Source organism: Capricornis sumatraensis, chromosome 18 (genome assembly GCF_032405125.1).
Source record: "Capricornis sumatraensis isolate serow.1 chromosome 18, serow.2, whole genome shotgun sequence".
NCBI lineage: Eukaryota > Metazoa > Chordata > Mammalia > Artiodactyla > Bovidae > Capricornis > Capricornis sumatraensis.
Genome location: NC_091086.1, coordinates 71,939,898 through 71,956,693, shown reverse-complemented (window position 1 = coordinate 71,956,693; position 16,796 = coordinate 71,939,898). Strand labels below are relative to the sequence as shown.

At 44.4% G+C, this 16,796-nt stretch overlaps 1 protein-coding gene and 1 non-coding gene across 2 annotated transcripts in view; one reads left to right on the top strand and one right to left on the bottom strand.

The window, feature by feature from the left end:
* Positions 1-16,796, top strand: part of ADCY2 (adenylate cyclase 2) — a 449,290-nt gene that overhangs the window by 122,711 nt on the left and 309,783 nt on the right. The gene's annotated exons all lie outside the window — the stretch shown is intronic.
* On the bottom strand, positions 507-578 carry TRNAC-ACA (transfer RNA cysteine (anticodon ACA)). The gene has a single exon. It is a non-coding gene; the product is annotated as a tRNA-Cys (tRNA).

The following is a 16,796-nucleotide window of genomic DNA, read 5'->3' as shown; positions in this document are numbered from 1 at the left end:
CCGTGGAGAAGGCAATGGTAGGCCACTCCAGTACTCTTGCCTGGAAAACCCCATGGACAGAGAAGCCTGGCAGGAAATATACAGAAAATATACAGAATTATCCAGTGTACCTTTCCTGCCACAGAAAACTGGCAGGAAAGGTACCCTGGATTGGAAATGAAAATATCTGCATGAAGTCATGGTGTTTTCATATGTCAGCAGATATGAAAACTAACCAAGGGGTAGGGCATGCATCCTCACCTTGGAGTGCTGTCTCCCCAGTGGCAATGGAAGGACAAAAAGCCCAGATCTTGCACAAAACATTCTTCATCAAAGAGAACCAGGGCTCCTTGGGGGAGATGGCTGACTTCAGAGCCAGGGCAGGGAGGGCTCAGAGTGAAAATGAAGTCACTCAGTCCTGTCCGACTCTGAGACCCCACGGACTGTAGGCCACAAGGCTCCTCTGTCCATGGGATTTTCCAGGCCAGAATACTAGAGTGGGTTGCCATTTCCTTCTCCAGGGCATCTTCCCTACCCAGGGATCGAACCCAGGTCTCCTGCATTGTAGGCAGACACTTTACCATCTGAGCCACCAGGGAAGTCCAACAGTGAAAAATATTTAGCTCTCGTGATTCTTAATGTATTCATTTATTCCGTGAATCTGTGTGTGCAGCCAGTCTCCTTTTTCAACTGTCAGCCCCTCCCTCTCCCCTGTCACTTGGCCCAGCTTCCCTCTCTTCACCCCACCATTCCCCCCCCAGCCCCCTTCCAGGCTCCAACGCCCTGTCTACGTGAGGCTGTCCTTCCCCCATCTGAGGCTCTGTCCCCTGTGCTTGATTTTGCCCTCTGTGGGTACCCTGGACGCCTAGCCCAGCTTTGTCACCTGGGGTGGGTTTGGCTTCCTTCCCGCGTCACCTGTTGGTGCCGATGCGTCTTGGCAGCGTCTCACCTGAGGGCTTGCTTGGCCCTCGGTTATTCAGGCCAGAAGGAGAAGGACAGGAACGGAATTGGAAGGGGCTGGGCCAGGAAGAGGAAGACAGTGGTTAGTTCCGGATGGACGTGACTATGGAAGAGGAAGAGATGCTTTTCGCTTCCTCTTGGTGCTTCTCTGTGCACTGCTCTTGGCCCCTTTTCTTCTCAGTCTTTTCTATCTTTATTTGTGAACCAGATTTCAAAGAACAGTTTTTCTGGAATAAGAGATTTTTTTTAAGGGAGTTTAGACTGAAGCAACTTAGCAGCAGCAGCAGACTCCCTTAATAAAAAAATGGAATGCATGGTTTCAATATGAGAGAAGACTTACAGAGAACCCATTTTGTACTGTCTATGTAAAAAGGATACTTTGTCTATCATAAACTTAACATAGGCGGCAAAAGTTCTTTACAATTCCTGGTTAACACGAAAATACAGATTTTTATCTGTATCAGTAGGATAGCATGCATCTGCCTGAAAGTTTCATAAAAGCAGCAAGGAGTCTTTTTTTTGGGGGGGGGGCTTATGGTTGTATCCAGGGAAAGGGAAACTGAGGCTCAGAAAACAACATGAAACCTCTCACCTCATGCCATGCTGCCTACCCCCTGCTTGGGCCTTGGTGGGGTGGCAGTTATGCAGTCATTAGGCAAGATTAGGGAGCTGGGAGGGGGTCTTGCCCCCTAGACAGGTCAGCTAGTCCATCAGTCAGGAGCCTGGTCCAGCCTGCAGCCTGCCCTTATGTAGCACTTACTTCATTCTGTATGTATGCATTGCGTCAGTTCTTTTGCTAAACTTCTATAGGTCAGCATCACCAACAGCAGGATACTGAACCATCCTCAAGGAATTTCCAAATATCCCTATTTACACATTAACAATATTGCATTTTGTGTTTGAAATTTACTTAAGTTTCTTACATTTTCATGTCCGGGGTCTTCCTAACATAGTTTGAATTTTCATTTTCTGTATATTTTAATTTCCCATGAGAGAGGGAGGGATTTGAATATAGATTTCTTTTGCAAGCAGGTTATATGAGAATCCATATTTATTAAAGAAGATAAGCTGAACAGTGCTTACTGATTTTCTAACAGGGTTCCTCATTTTTTTAGAGAAATTTTATACACTTTCATGAAGTGGATACTTTAATGTATTTAAGTTGTGACACAATTTAAAACATTTTAGTTTGGACCTAAATTAGAAAATGTAGCCTGTTATCTGTGGCACGTGTGCAGCTGGGAGTAATGCAGATTTATTACATAACTGACTCTTTCCCAGTATAATTCAGGAACTGTGTATTGGAGTCTGGGGATAAATTGTATTTAGGATCTAATCTGAGGAGCTCAAAGGAAAAACAGCAGGTTACCAGCTGCCCAGTTTCTGGCTATGGAAGAAAATAATTGTTAGGAATTTGGATTTCTGTTCCTACTGTTTATCTTTAGAGAAGCTCACGATAATATTTACCACAAGCGGGGAAAAGAGACTGTATCACTGTTCATTTTGTGTAGCATTCAGCTATTGATTGAGCGTGATCCATAGGCTATTTTAACAGGCTCTCCTTTATCCATTCTAGAGACATTGTAATTTGGAAGGAGTCGGGTAAGCATAGAGAAGAAGTAAAAACAGAAAAGTACCTACTGTGACTAAGTCTTAAAGCAAATCAAGATGCACTTCACAGTTCTGCCCTGGTTCCACCTTCCCGTCCTTCCCCCAGCTGGACAGATAAGCCCCATTCTCCTCTCAGTGGCAGGAACTTCACACCATCATCCCATCAGAGAGTTTGGTAGGAAAAGTGAAGAGCAGAATAGGAATGAGCACTTCCCTGCAAGATGCCAAATCATTTAAAAATGCTCTGGCAATTTTAAGGGCGTTGGAGGGAACTCTCCTACACTGTTGGTGGGATTGGAAACTGGCGCAGCCACTGGGAGAACAATACTGAGGCTCCTTAGGAAACTAAAAATAGAGCTACCATATGACCCAGCAATCCTACTCCTGGGTATTTATCAGGAGAAAACTACAATTCAAAAAGGTACATGCACCCCAGTGTTCATTGCAGTTCTCCTTGCGATAGCCACAACATGGAAACAACGCCCATGTCCATTCACAGGTAAGTGGTAAAGAAGATGTGGTCCATGTATACAATGGAATATCACTCTGCCATCAAAAAGATGAAATGATGCCATTTGCAACAGCATGGATGGACCTAGAGATTATCATGCTAACTAAGTTATGATGCCGCTTATATGTAGAATCTGAAAAAATAATACAAATGAGCTTATCTACAAAACAGAAGTAGACTCAGACATAGAAATCAAACAATGATTACTGAAGGGGAAAGGAGGGGAGGGAGGGATAAATTAAAAGTTTGGGATTAGCAGATATACACTAGTAGTTTAGTTGCTAAGTTATGTCTAACTCTTGCTTCCCCATGGACTGTAGCCCACCAGACTCCTCTGTCCATGGGATTCTCCAGGCAAGAATACTGGAGTGGGTTGCTCTTTCCTTCTCCAGGGGATCTTCCCAACCCAGGGACTGAACCCAGGTCTCCTGCATTGCAGGCAGATTATTTACCGACTGAACAATGAGGGAAACCCTATATATAAAATAGGTAACCAATAAGGACCTACTGTATAGCACAGGGAACTATATTCAATATCTTGTAACAACCTATAATGGAAAAGAATATGAAAAAAAGTATATAAATTGAGTCACTTTGCTATACCCCTAAAATTGACACAACATTGTAAATCAACTGCACTTTAGTAAAAAATAGAGTGTGAAACAGAGAGGCTTCATGTTGGTGATTATTTGACTGTAATGATGGAGTGAGACCCAGATTTATTTTCCAAACTTTGTGAGACTGTTTTGGGGGAAGAGATAGAAGAAACAGGTGAAGGGAAGCCCTGTCAGACTCTAAAGTTTGTCTCAGAGATTTGATCAAAGGAGCATGAAAAAGAAGGGTTTCTCTAAAAATGAAAAATGCTATCAATCACCCAACAGCTGTCTCTGTACTCTTCTTGAACTTGTCATCTGAGTTCTGTGCTTTCTGTTCATTCAAAGCAATGGATTCATGCCAAATGAGACTCCTCATTAGAGACTAAGTGTTAGCTAAATGGCACATTCCACTGACTGACATCTTAACAGGTGGCTTTCCTAGTACTTTCACAAACCCATGCATTTTTGTTACATGACACACCAAGATCTGAGGCTCTGTCCATTTTGAATGTTTATTTTTGAGGATGTTCTGTGAAAGATACTGATTTCTAGTCACGAACCATCAGTGGTGCTATTTAAAACCCTTAATGGACAATGAAAAACTTAGCCACCCCTATAGGGAGTCACACAAGACAGACTCCCTGTGTACTTCCAGAACAAATGGTGACTCTATTAAGTTGTGTGAACTTGAGAGAATAATAAATATCCAAAGCTGGACTTAAGGGAGAACTTTCCTGTGGTTCTAAGCTATCTTTAAAGAGTAGAGAGCAGCCCACAGAGTTGGTACAATGGAGAGAGGATGTACACATAGTCACAGGGAGACATTTCAAGGAGAGACGGGCTGGAGATGCTCCTAGTTATATGTAAAGTCAGACTAGTGATGATGACTTTTTTCTAGGGCAGCAGAGATGATTGAATGAGATGATAAATGAAAAGGATTTAACTGGGCCGGGTTCATGGTTAATGCATCGGTTAGTAATGCTCAGACACTGGGTCCTGCCTGACCCTTTGCGACCCCATGGACTGGAGTTCACCAGGCTCCTCAGTCCATGGGATTCTCCAGGAAAAAATACTGGAGCGGGTTGCCATGCCCTCTTTCAAGGGATCTTCCCCACCCAGGGATCAAACCCAGGTCTCTTACGTCTCCTGCATTGGCAGGAGGATTCTTTACCACTAGCGCCACCTGGGAAGCCAGTTAGTAAACAGAGTGTTAATAATAATAACTGCATGGTGATAGACTTACAACATCCTCATTATGTTATTGGAGTGCAGCAGACCAAACAAGCTGGGAGCAGAAGAGGGGGATATATTAATACTTTGTATACATTTTTGTATCAATAATCATAGCGTCACTTCAATGAGAATGATATGCATCAGTTTTTACCTCCCCTTGGAGTTTCACTTGCAGGCTCACAGTACCTGGTGAGAGGGAGGTCCCAGCTGGAGTCAAGCCAGTTCAATTAAACTCCACCCAGCAACCTCCTGAACTTCCCCAGTGGCTCAAAAGGTAAAGAATCCTCCTGCCATGCAGAAAGCGTAGGAGAGGCAAGTTTGATCCCTGGGTCAGGAAGGTCCCCTGGAGAAGGGAATGGCAATCCAGTCCAGTATTCTTGCCTGGACGATCCCATAGACGGAGGAGCCTGGTGGGCTACAGTGCATGGGGTTGCAAAGAGTCGGACACGACTGAACGATTATCACTGGGAGCTGTGAGATCCTGCTGGCCAGACTCTGGGTGCATCACCTGAGGTCTCCTCAGCAGCTCCTGAGTGTCTTGACACAGGTGAGAATAGGAAGTGGTGGACAGAGAGAGCACTTTGGTCTCAGGTGGAATCTGGGTTTGGATTTGGTTTCTCCCACTTAACAACTGCACATTTTGGACTGAAAGATGGACCACCAAGATCCCTTCCCAAAGAAAGACTGGTTGTCCAGCCTTTGAGGATATTGTTAGCAGCAGACTTTCAGATCTTAGTCTCCAGGCTGCCTCAGCTTCACAGAGCTGCCTGCCCAAGGTCATACCTTTCCATGGGTGGCCCACGTCCATGACTGATTGAGTGGGGGTATAAGTTCTCTGTCCTTTTGGTCCAGTGCAGGACAATTCTAATTTCAGCTCCAGAGTGTCTGTGAGTCTGTCTGGAGTTGTCAGACTTGCATCCCAGCTCAGCTTCTCCCTCTCCCAGGTCCCCAGTCCTTCCCTCCACTTGGAGGTTGATCCCAAGGGCACTTTCTGATAAACACTCAGCTGTGTTTCATATGTGCTTCCTAGAGAACCAAACTGCGACATCGCATAAATTTGACCTGAGTCTTGAGTTGATGTAGTTTTCTCATCTCTGAAATGGCAGCAGTAATACCAGCCTCCCTAGGTAGTTGCTGGCCTTGGTGCTGATTAGATGACCTGGTGTATAAGGAAGAACCTGTTGTCAGGCTGGTCAGTCCAGCAGCAGCAGGGGTAATGTCTTCTGCTAAGTCTAAATGACCTTTACAGGTGCTCAGATAAATGGAAACATAGACATACTTTGAGGATATATGTTAATCAAAGTCCAAATGATCTCTGGAACGAAAGTTGCATTGTACCTGTCTAGGACCCTCAGAGCCCAGGTCATGTCTGGTTGACCATCCTGTGGTGTGTCCTACACAGACTCAAGGCAGTGAACCCCATCCTGATGAGGTGCTCAGAGGCCACACTACACTGCTGAGTGAAGCTCAGAAGTTCAGCTAATACCTAAGGACCTGTGCTTCTGTAGCTTAATGGAACACCTGATTTTGGAAACCTAAGACACAGCTCGCCGCTTGTCAGGAGAGAGAGGGGGGAGTATGTAGGATCACTTGCCAGCTAGACATTTGAACTCTTTCTCTGGAGTGTCATGTTACCTGGAGAAGCCTACTTCTGTTCCCCAGCCCACCTTGGGGATTGCTCAGCCAATGGTACCTGAATCCACCGGACCTGACGACCCTGCAACTCAGATTTATGGTCCTGGAGATGTGCATGTATACAATTCCATCTCTTTGCATGGCTGCTTCCACTCCCTTGGTTGGGATACTTGGTTGGCTTCTTGATGCTGCTGAAAAAATTACCACAAATTTGGGTGTTTTCAACATCAGCAGTTTCCTAATACTGCTGCTGCTGCTGCTAAGTCGCTTCAGTCATGTCCGACTCTGTGCAACCCCATAGACAGCAGCCCACCAGGCTCCCCCATCCCTGGGATTCTCCAGGCAAGAACACTGGAGTGGGTTGCCATTTCCTTCTCCAATGCATGAAAGTGAAAAGTCAAAGTGAAGTTCCTAATACTGGACTTCATCATTTCACAAAAATAAAAACCAGTTTGTGGCAGAGGTGGGTCCCCTGGAGGCTCTGAGGAAGAAAGCTTTTGTGCCTCTTTCTTAGCTTCTGGTAGAAATCCCTGGTGCACCCTGGCTTGAGGCTCTGAACTCCAATCTTTGCTCCATCTTTATGTGGCCTGCTCTTAATGTCTGTGTGTCTTGCCTCCCTTCTGTCTGTCTCTTATTGGGACCCTGGCCATTGCTTTTAGGGCCCACTCTGATGATCACTCTGATGATCTCATAGCAGAATCTTTAATTTAATTACACTTACAAAGACCCTTGAGTACCGGCTTCCCAGGTGGTGCTAGTGGCAAGGAACCCATCTGCCAATGCAGGAGACATAAGAGACTTGGGTTCAATCCCTGCATCAAGAAGATCCCCTGGAGGAGGAAATGGCAACCCACTCCAGTATGCTTACCTGGAGAATCCCTGGGACAGAGGAGCCTGGCAGATTGCAGTCCATGGGGTCACAAAGAGTCAGGTATGACTGAGTGACTTAGCACATCCTATATGCCATTTGCCAGCATAGAGACCCTTACTCCAAAAAGGGGGCAGTATGCTGAGTTTCCCAGTGGGCATAACTCGGGGACCTGTGTTCTCAACCCACTTCCAATACCAACCCCCACGGCTGGACAGCAGGTCCGCTCCTCTCCTGCATGGCTTGCTACAGACCCTCCATGCGTTCTCCAAGATCCGAGTCTGTGGGGTTCCCCTTCTTTTGACTGCTCAGGTATTTCTAAGCTCTGTGGTATGCAACATACAAAGATACCTCCGTGGATGATATTTATGGTAACACAAATAAAGCAAAACTAGAAGAATTTAGAATGAGGAAACATATGGGAATTCCACTCTCATTTAAACAGAACTCTCATCCATACGGCAATCAACAAGGATTCCTGAGGATCACTGACAGATAGGTAGGGGAACTAAACATCTGCTGCCACTGGCTCTTTGCCCCATTGCAAAAAAATAGGAGATATGGTCACATTTTTCTAAAAAGTTGAGATAAGTTTCAGAAGGTTTTCAGTGATTATGCGTCTTCCAGCCACTTTGAATTTTCTCATTGTTTCTATTAATTTTTCATTTGATAATCTTAGAATTTCCAGGTATATAGTCAACATCATTTTCAAGTGAATCTCCACTTTTGGATATTTAAATCCACCTTTTCTTTCCAGTTGCACTGTTTAGTACCTCCAGAAAAAAACTAGTATTAATGTGGTGGGAATAGACACACTTGTCTTTTGTGTGTGTGTGTGTTTTAAAGTAGGGTTGATGTTTGTTCCTTAAATCAGCATGCTGGCTTTTGGGTTAAGTTAAATAAATATTATAATCTGAAGGATGTGACCATTTATTCTTCTTCTGAGACATTTTCTGTCTTCATTTCCTTTAAACAATGATCTTGAACTTTTTCAAGAGAATTTTTTTAAGGAAAGTAACCCATGGGCAAGATTGTATGATTTCTCCCCCTTTATATTACTGAACTATTATTGAATTTTTGGAATTAACTCAGTATGTCATGTCGTGTTTTTATCTAATTTGCTGCTTGATTCTTTTGACTAATAAATTGAGGGATATTGAATCTCTTTGAACAATAATAAGAGCAAATACAGGCAGCATTGAGGGGTGCAGGGGTGACTCTGGGTGCTTCATTCATGGTTGACCCCCTTCCCTTTCAAATATTTAGATTAGAGAGTGTTTCCTTTTACCATGCAAATTCTCTGTTTATATTTATTTTCTTTTCTGGGATGTTTTTCTCAAGGATTTACTCTTATAAGTACAGTCTGTTTTATCCAAGGTTGCAATTATATTTTGTAGCATTCAGGGATCTTTTATCACGAGATTCTTCTCTGTAACCTCTGTTCTTATGTTTACTTTTCCCTGGTCAGTTTCTTATTCTTCAGCTTTGTCCTATCTATATAAATCTGTGAGTCATCAAGCAATTTTTTGAATTATTTTTCTTTATTTCTCCAAAGAATGAGTTTGGAATGTGCTTGTTATTTTTATTGGTTCTTTTTTTTTTTAATTTCAGTTTTTTTCTTTATTAATTTTCCTTGTTTTTTTTTTTTTTGGTATTTTGAACTTCTCATGTTACATTGTTAGATGCTTTATCCATTTATATGTTTTCTCTCTCTTTTTTATTTATGTAGATACTGAGAGCTGTACATTTTCCTCTTGAGTCTGCTTTAGCTCTATGCTATATATGAGCTCATCATCATTCTTTTCTAGATATTTTGCTGATTTGATTTGAATTTCTTTTTTGACACAAGAGAAACTTTTGCTGTGGTTTTACTTTTAGATGATAGAGGATTTTTCTCTTCTGATTTTAAAGAAATTAATGTTAGCCTCTTTTGCATTAAAATTAGAGAGTTTGTTTTTTTCTACTTTTTAGAATTTTTTGAGTTTAGCAAGTCTGAGTTTGCTAATCTAAGGTCAGCCTGAATTTCTCCTTTTTTAAATAATAGAATTGACATTTCTACCTAGTTTCCCAATGGACTTCATTATTTTTGAAGTCCAACAGCTTTCCTGAAATTTGATATTTTATTAAAGCTTTGCATTTAATCTGCTATTTTTCAGAGTGCCCTTTTATTATATGAGCTACACACTACTACAGCTATGCCCATCATTCTCATCATTAGCTCCTGAACTCTCGGAGCACTTGTAGGGGTGGATCACTGTATTAAATGTCACCCTAGTCATAGTATTCTTGTAACCAGTGGAGATGCTAACTGCCGGAACCTCCTGCCTCAAAGTGGGATTGCTTCCTGCAATACTCCTAGGGACGCCCCTCCTTCTCAAGCCCCATCTCCTGAATACTCTGAATCCAGGAGAGCTCCCACCAATGTTCCTACAAAGCAGAGACAAGGCTTCCACAGCCCTCTCACCTTGAGGCACATCTCCGTGTCCTTTCTGAATCTACAGCCCCCTTGATGATCTCTCGTGGTGTCTTTTCTTGCTTTCTTACCTCTGGTCCTGCCTACGTTCATTAGCTTTCAGACCGACTTTGGAGTCTGGAGGTTCTATTGATTTTCTTATTTTGTTGAAAATACAAATTACTTCTGCGTTTCCTGTGCTTTTTGGTGTTCTGGATGATAGCTAGGAAAAGAAGGATAATTTTTATCTTTGTGGGTCACACTGGAAATGTTTCATTTTTCACCTTTTCTTGGGCTTCTTAAAAGTTCACCTTCTCTGCTATACCTGAGCCTCAAACTCTGATCAAGACATTGGCTAAAAATGGGAAGGAGAAGAAGAAAAGGACAGATAAAAGACTGAACGGAGTTGTGTTGTAATGTGGAATATTGTTCTAAGATTCCTAGCCAGGGGTTGATGGGTTTTTTCTGGCTGCTGTAACGGAATAGCATAGACTGGATGGCTTAAACGACAGGAATGTGCTTTCTTCCAGTTCTGGATGTTGGCAGTCTGAGATTAGGGTACCAGCCTGGGTTCTAGTGACGGCTCTCTTCCTGAGTGGGAGCTACCTTCTTACTGTGGTCTCACACGGTAGGGAGAGGAGAGAGAGAGAAAGAGAGGGGAAGGGGGCACTCTCTTGTCTTTCCTCAGGTCTGTGTGTCTGTATCTGTCTGTGCTCAGTCCCTCAGTCGTGTCCAGCTCTTTTTTGACCCCATGGGCTGTAGCCCGCCAGGTTCCTCTGTCCTTGGGATTCTCCAGGCAAGAGCACTGGAGTGAATTGCCATGCCCTCCTCCAGGTGTTTTCCTAACCCAGGGATTCCACCTGCATCTCTGGTGTCTCCTGCATTGGCAGCTGGATTCTTTAACCACTGAGCCATGTGGGAAGGACACTAAAATCAGATCAGATCAGAGCTCCATTCTTAGGTCCCCATTTAATCTGAATTCCTTCCTTACTGTAGCCAGGCCAGGGTGGGGGGGCGTGGGGTTAGGGCCTCCACATGTGAATTGGGTGGGGGGGGGCCAGACACAGTTCAGTCCATAGCAGTTGGTTTGTCTGGTTTACTGCCAGTTTAGCAAGTCTGAGATGCAGACATCCCCACTCTCCTGTCTCATTGAAACTATTCTGTCGGGAGGCAGACCTGAGTAGACCAGATGAAGTTAAGGTGGTGAAGGGACCTGGGTCGTGGGCCCTCAGGGACCGGTGGGGAATCAGTGATCTGGAGGTGACGGCTGAGGTCATGGGGACCCTCCTGATGTCCCCGTGCTCTCCTGCTTGGTGCTGTTCTTACACTTTTCTACAGGAGTCCTCACATCGTATGTCAGGATACGTTTTTGTCTGTATGCCCTTCTGTCACACATTCCCTGGGCCATGAGAGGAGCTGTTGAGATCTGTGGCAGCAACCCGAGCTCTTTAATATTTGTATTTGTCCTAGCTCTGAGGGTACATAATGTGAAGTGGAAGCCTGAATGAATAGATGCACGCAGGATGGGATGATGGGCACACACACGCACAACCAGATGTAGAGACAGTGTAAGCACCCACGTGCCTTGGACGACACCAGCGAGGGTGGTGGTGGGCAGTTCTTTCTCTTTGCCCTGTCTCTAGCATGACCGCTGGGTGAAACAGTGGCGTCCAAGAGTCAGAAAGTTCCAACGGCTGTGACAGCCTCAGACTTTCACTTTATCCTTTTATTTTCTTCAAGATAAGTCAGATCCTCACTTGAATTTTAGATAAATTTTAAATCAGACTTAACATCTTAACAGAGATATCAGAAGAAAGATGCAAAGATGATTGAAGAATTAGGAAACCAGTTACATAAAGCAAAGTCCAAAGATCTGGGGTTTCTCATGATTTTCAGAGAAATGAGAGGAAGTTGACCTGGCTCCACTGATAATAACATAATCCAAAGATGAATAGACTGCATTGAGCAGCCCCTGTGAGCTTTGTCTCTGAACACATAGAAGTCACCATATTTTAGCTATTTAAGAAGACAGAGAAGGTCACTGATTCGGATTCCATTAATGGAGAAATAAAGACATTTTCAGAAATCAAAGACACCAAAGACATTAATTTGAAGTAAACTGCCTTACCCACATACCTGAGGAAGTATTGCACTTAGTGCTTCAACCTATGGGTTTTACTGTGATCTAAACCTTTGATTTAAGGTTTATTAATAGGTCAAAGACTGCTTCTCTTGATTGAGCAGAGAGTTCTGTAGGCAGGGCTAGGCTTTCATATGGAAGGCCTTCTAGTCTTTCCCCTCCAAAGGGTGTCTGGATTCTTAGGAAATTCTTCTTATCAAGGGGTGGAAGTCTTGTGTGCCAAACACAGAGGTTCCTGAGTGGACCAGTCACTTCTGGGCACATCTGGGGATGTGAGGTTGGAAATGATGGCTCTTGAGTCTGAGGTGGATGGATCCCAGCAGAGAGGAGGAGGTGTGACTGGAAGAACCTCGCCTGTGCAGGTGAGATGCCCTGGCATTCCTGTCGTCCTTTGGCAACCCTGCAGAGTTGGTTCAGTAAGAATTGGTTCAGCTGAGTATTTTCATTACCTCCCTTAGAAAAGCTTCTCAGGGAAGGTAGGTGGGACAAATTGGGAAGCTGGGATTGACATAGATACACTGCTATATATAAAATAGATAACTAATGAGAACCTACTGGATCGCACAGGGAACTCTACTCGGTGCTTGTGGTGACCTGAATGGGAAGGAAATCCAAGGAAGAGGGGATATATGAATACATATGGCTAATTAACTTTGCTGTACAGAAGAAACTGACAGACAAGTGTAAAGCAATTATACTCCAATAAAAAGAAGAAAGGAAATTTTCTCAGAGGACTCTAGGACTTGGGGGCAACAATATTGCATTGACTGTGACAGTGAGCAACAGTATTGTGTTGACTGTGACGGTGAGCAGCAGTACGGCATCGACTGTGACGGTGAGCGGCAGTACTGCGTTGAGTGTGACGGTGAGCGGCAGTACTGCGTCGGCTGTGAGGGTGAGCGGCAGTACTGTGTCGGCTGTGAGGGTGAGCGGCAGTACTGCGTCGACTGTGACGGTGAGCGGCAGTACTGTGTCGACTGTGACGGTGAGCAACAATATTGCGTTGACTGTGACGGTGAGCAACAGTATTGTGTCGACTGTGACGGTGAGCGGCAGTACGGCGTCGACTGTGACGGTGAGCGGCAGTACTGCGTCGAGTGTGACGGTGAGCGGCAGTACTGCGTCGGCTGTGACGGTGAACGGCAGTACTGCGTCGGCTGTGACGGTGAGCAACAATATTGCGTTGACTCTGACGGTGAGCAACAATATTGCGTTGACTCTGACGGTGAGCAACAGTATTGTGTTGACTGTGACGGTGAGCAGGAGTACTGCGTCAAGTGTGACGGTGAGCGGCAGTACTGCGTCGGCTGTGAGGGTGAGCGGCAGTACTGCGTCGGCTGTGACGGTGAGCGGCAGTACTGCGTCGGCTGTGACGGTGAGCGGCAGTACTGTGTCGAGTGTGACGGTGAGCAACAATATTGCGTTGACTCTGACGGTGAGCAACAGTATTGTGTTGACTCTGACAGTGAGCAGGAGTACTGCATCAAGTGTGACGGTGAGCGGCAGTACTGCGTCAGCTGTGGCAGTGAGCGGCAGTACTGCGTTGGGTGTGAGGGTGAGCGTTAGTACTGCGTCGGCTGTGAGGGTGAGCGGCAGTACTGTGTCGGCTGCGGCGGTGAGCGGCAGTACTGCGTCGGCTGCGAGGGTGAGCGGCAGTACTGCGTCGGCTGCGGCGGTGAGCGGCAGTACTGCGGTGCGGCGGTGAGCGGCAGTACTGCGTCGGCTGCGGCGGTGAGCGGCAGTACTGCGTCGGCTGCGGCGGTGAGCGGCAGTACTGCGTCGGCTGCGGCGCTGAGCGGCAGTACTGCGTCGGCTGCGGCGCTGAGCGGCAAGATTGCGTTGCAGATCAGCTTCCCCACACTTAGTTTTGTTGTTGTTGCATGATATGTGCATCAAAATCCATTCTGGGCATTTCCCTCTCCTGTGGTTTGCCTTTACTACTTATCTATCAGCTTTCTTGTGATTTTGAGGAATTTTGGTCAGTTTTTTCTTACAAATAAGTCTTCATGTTGATTTAGTTTTCAGAGCAAAAACTATCATTTTTAAACAAAATTTAAAAATAAGTGTGCAGACTTGTCTTCCCTTCCCTTCCCTTCCCTCTGGCTCATGTGGAATTCAAAGAATTTTGTGGACGTGCTAGTTGTATAGAAATTTGACCCTGGTGTTAGATTCTTAGAGAAAATCTTAAGAACGAACTATTTTGAGCTTATCTCTCGGATCAATCGAAGATTCTCATTTCTTATTTGGCATGTTTTAAAATCGAATACTTATAACATCTGTTAAAAAAAATGGTAGAAAGTATTTCCATTTCTTCCCAGGCCTTTTGACGTGCATATAACTTAAGAATCAGTTTGATTATCTCTGTCTTTGGGTCTCAGGAAACGTCTGTCTTTAGTATTAGTCAGAAGTCACTTTCCTCATCCTTTCATCCTGCCTCCCCTACCCTGGATGGCTCCCTGACTCCTGGGGAAGCTCCAGGCTGACCCCCAGCTCTCCAAGGGATCATTCTAAACCTCACGCCTGCCTTCGTACTCCTCCAGGGATTCTCTTTCCCTGCAGAACAAGTAACTCAGATCTCCTGGGACAGCAAAGCGGGCCCTGTACCCCCCGCAGCCTCGCCCCGCCCCTTCCCCATGGACACTGAGCCCTGCAGATGCTGAGTGACTTGCTGGTACCTTGTCCTGCTTAGTCTCCTCTCGTTTCAAGGCTGTCACACCTGTTTTGTCCTGTCTGGAGCGCCCTGCAGTTATCACCCCGTCAGTCCTTGAGAATGAGCCGGTGTCCCCCAGAGAAAGTCCTCCATGGCCCATGAACCTGTCCCAGGAGCCCAGTGGTCATGCTCCTCTCCTCTCAAGTTCACTGGCTCTCTTTTTAGCCTCCTGCACTACCGGGATGCTCCTTATAAAAGGCATTTGTTTTTTCTCTCTCTGGGCAGGCAGATGCTTCCCAGATATGTAACATGCTTCTGCTGCATCTAATCTTATGAACCTCAAGTTATAGAACTGGGAAAACTTACTTTTTGTGTGATGTCCTAGCAGAAGTTGAATTCTTTCATAAAGTATTTTTGCTGAATCCCCCAGAACTAAAAGATGATGTTTCCCCTTTTCAAAGGCAGCCTGATGCATAATACTGAATAGAATGGAACTGCTTTCATTTTGGAGCCTGCAAGATTTGAGCTCTAATCCCAGTGTTGGGTGAACTGGTTATATGAATTTGAGCAAATGACTTAGCTTCTCTGAGCATCTGTTTACTTATCTGTAAAGAAGGCCAATGACAGAACTGGACTGAGGATTAGAGACTGTGTGTCTGTATCCCTAGCTGAGTGTTTGGCCTGTGCTGTGTTCAATAAATGTCAGCCATCCATTAGGTTATGGATTTCTGGATTTTCTCTCTCTGGCCTATTTTTTGTTATTTTTCAGTTCTACACACATAGTCACCTTTTAACATTAGGAGAGAATTTATTCCTGAGGTGTTTAGATGGGTGAAAATGCTCTACATCCAGAAAGATATCCCGTGATGATAACTTAGAACAGTTAATGGGAGACTCGTATAAACCTAGGGGGAACCATTATAACCAGGATTGTTGCTGTTCAGTCGCTCAGTCGTGTCTGACTCTTTGCAACCCCAGGGACTGCAGCGTGCCAGGCTTCCCTGTCCTCAACTATCTCCTGGAGTTTTGCTCAAGTTCACATCCACTGAGTCGGTGATGCTATCTAATCATGAATAGAAGCCTGAGGGATGAGATAATGGGCATGTGTCTGCACGATCGGATACAGAGGCATCGTAAGCACCTGTGTGCCTTGGACACCAGTGAGGGCGGTAGCGGACACTTCTTTCTCTTGAACCCGTCTCTGAGCGTGACTGCTAGGTGAAGTAATGGTTGTCCTTTAAAAAGAATCAGGAGAAGGGGACCATGGCCTCAGCATCCACAGACTTTCAGGTTATCCTTTTGTTTTCTTCAAGATCCTCACTTGAATTTTAGGTAAGTTTTAAGTCAGACTTAAAGTCTTATAGAGGAATCAGAGGAAAGACTCAAAGATGACTGAAGAATTAGGAAACTAGATATGTAAAGGGAAGTTCAAGGATCTAGGATTATTCATCATTGACAGAAAAATAAGATAATGTTGAACTGGCTTTAGTAATATTAACATGAACCATAGGAAGAACAGCCTGAATGCCTGAATCGAGCAGCCCCTGTGAGCTTTGTCTCTGAACCCAGAGAAGTCACCATATTTTAGCTATTTAAGGAGGCAGAGAAGGTCACTGATTTGGGTTCCATTTTAAATGAGAAATAAAGACATTTTCAAAAACCCTGAAGACACCAAGAACGTTAATCTGAAGTAAACTGCCTTAAATGTATCTCAGGAAGTTTTGTCAAGTAAGTATTGTATTGTACTTAGTTATAGCCAGCATAACCTCTGTCAGTTAGATCAACAATGAAATGTCCCAAACTGTAGAATACCATTATGTAGTATGGGAGGTGATTTAAGAAGGAGCTTTCAAAATTAATTTCTTTAATAACAATAATAACTTTAAATTGTAGTATTTTTACAAATCAGATTATAATATTAATAAATTTGTTTCTTGTAGATTTAGAGATTCTATTAAATTAATGCCACTTGTAAGTTCACCAGCCTGTGAAGATGTTATATGAATAACTGCTGCATTCCAGTCCTTTACTAAGTGCTTCCAAAATGAGGATGATTTAAAACAACAACAAACCTCAAGCACTTTAGCATCTACTAGGTGATGTAAGTAACACTGAGAAACAAAAATATAGATTCACAGCAATTTACACGGGGTGGTGATTG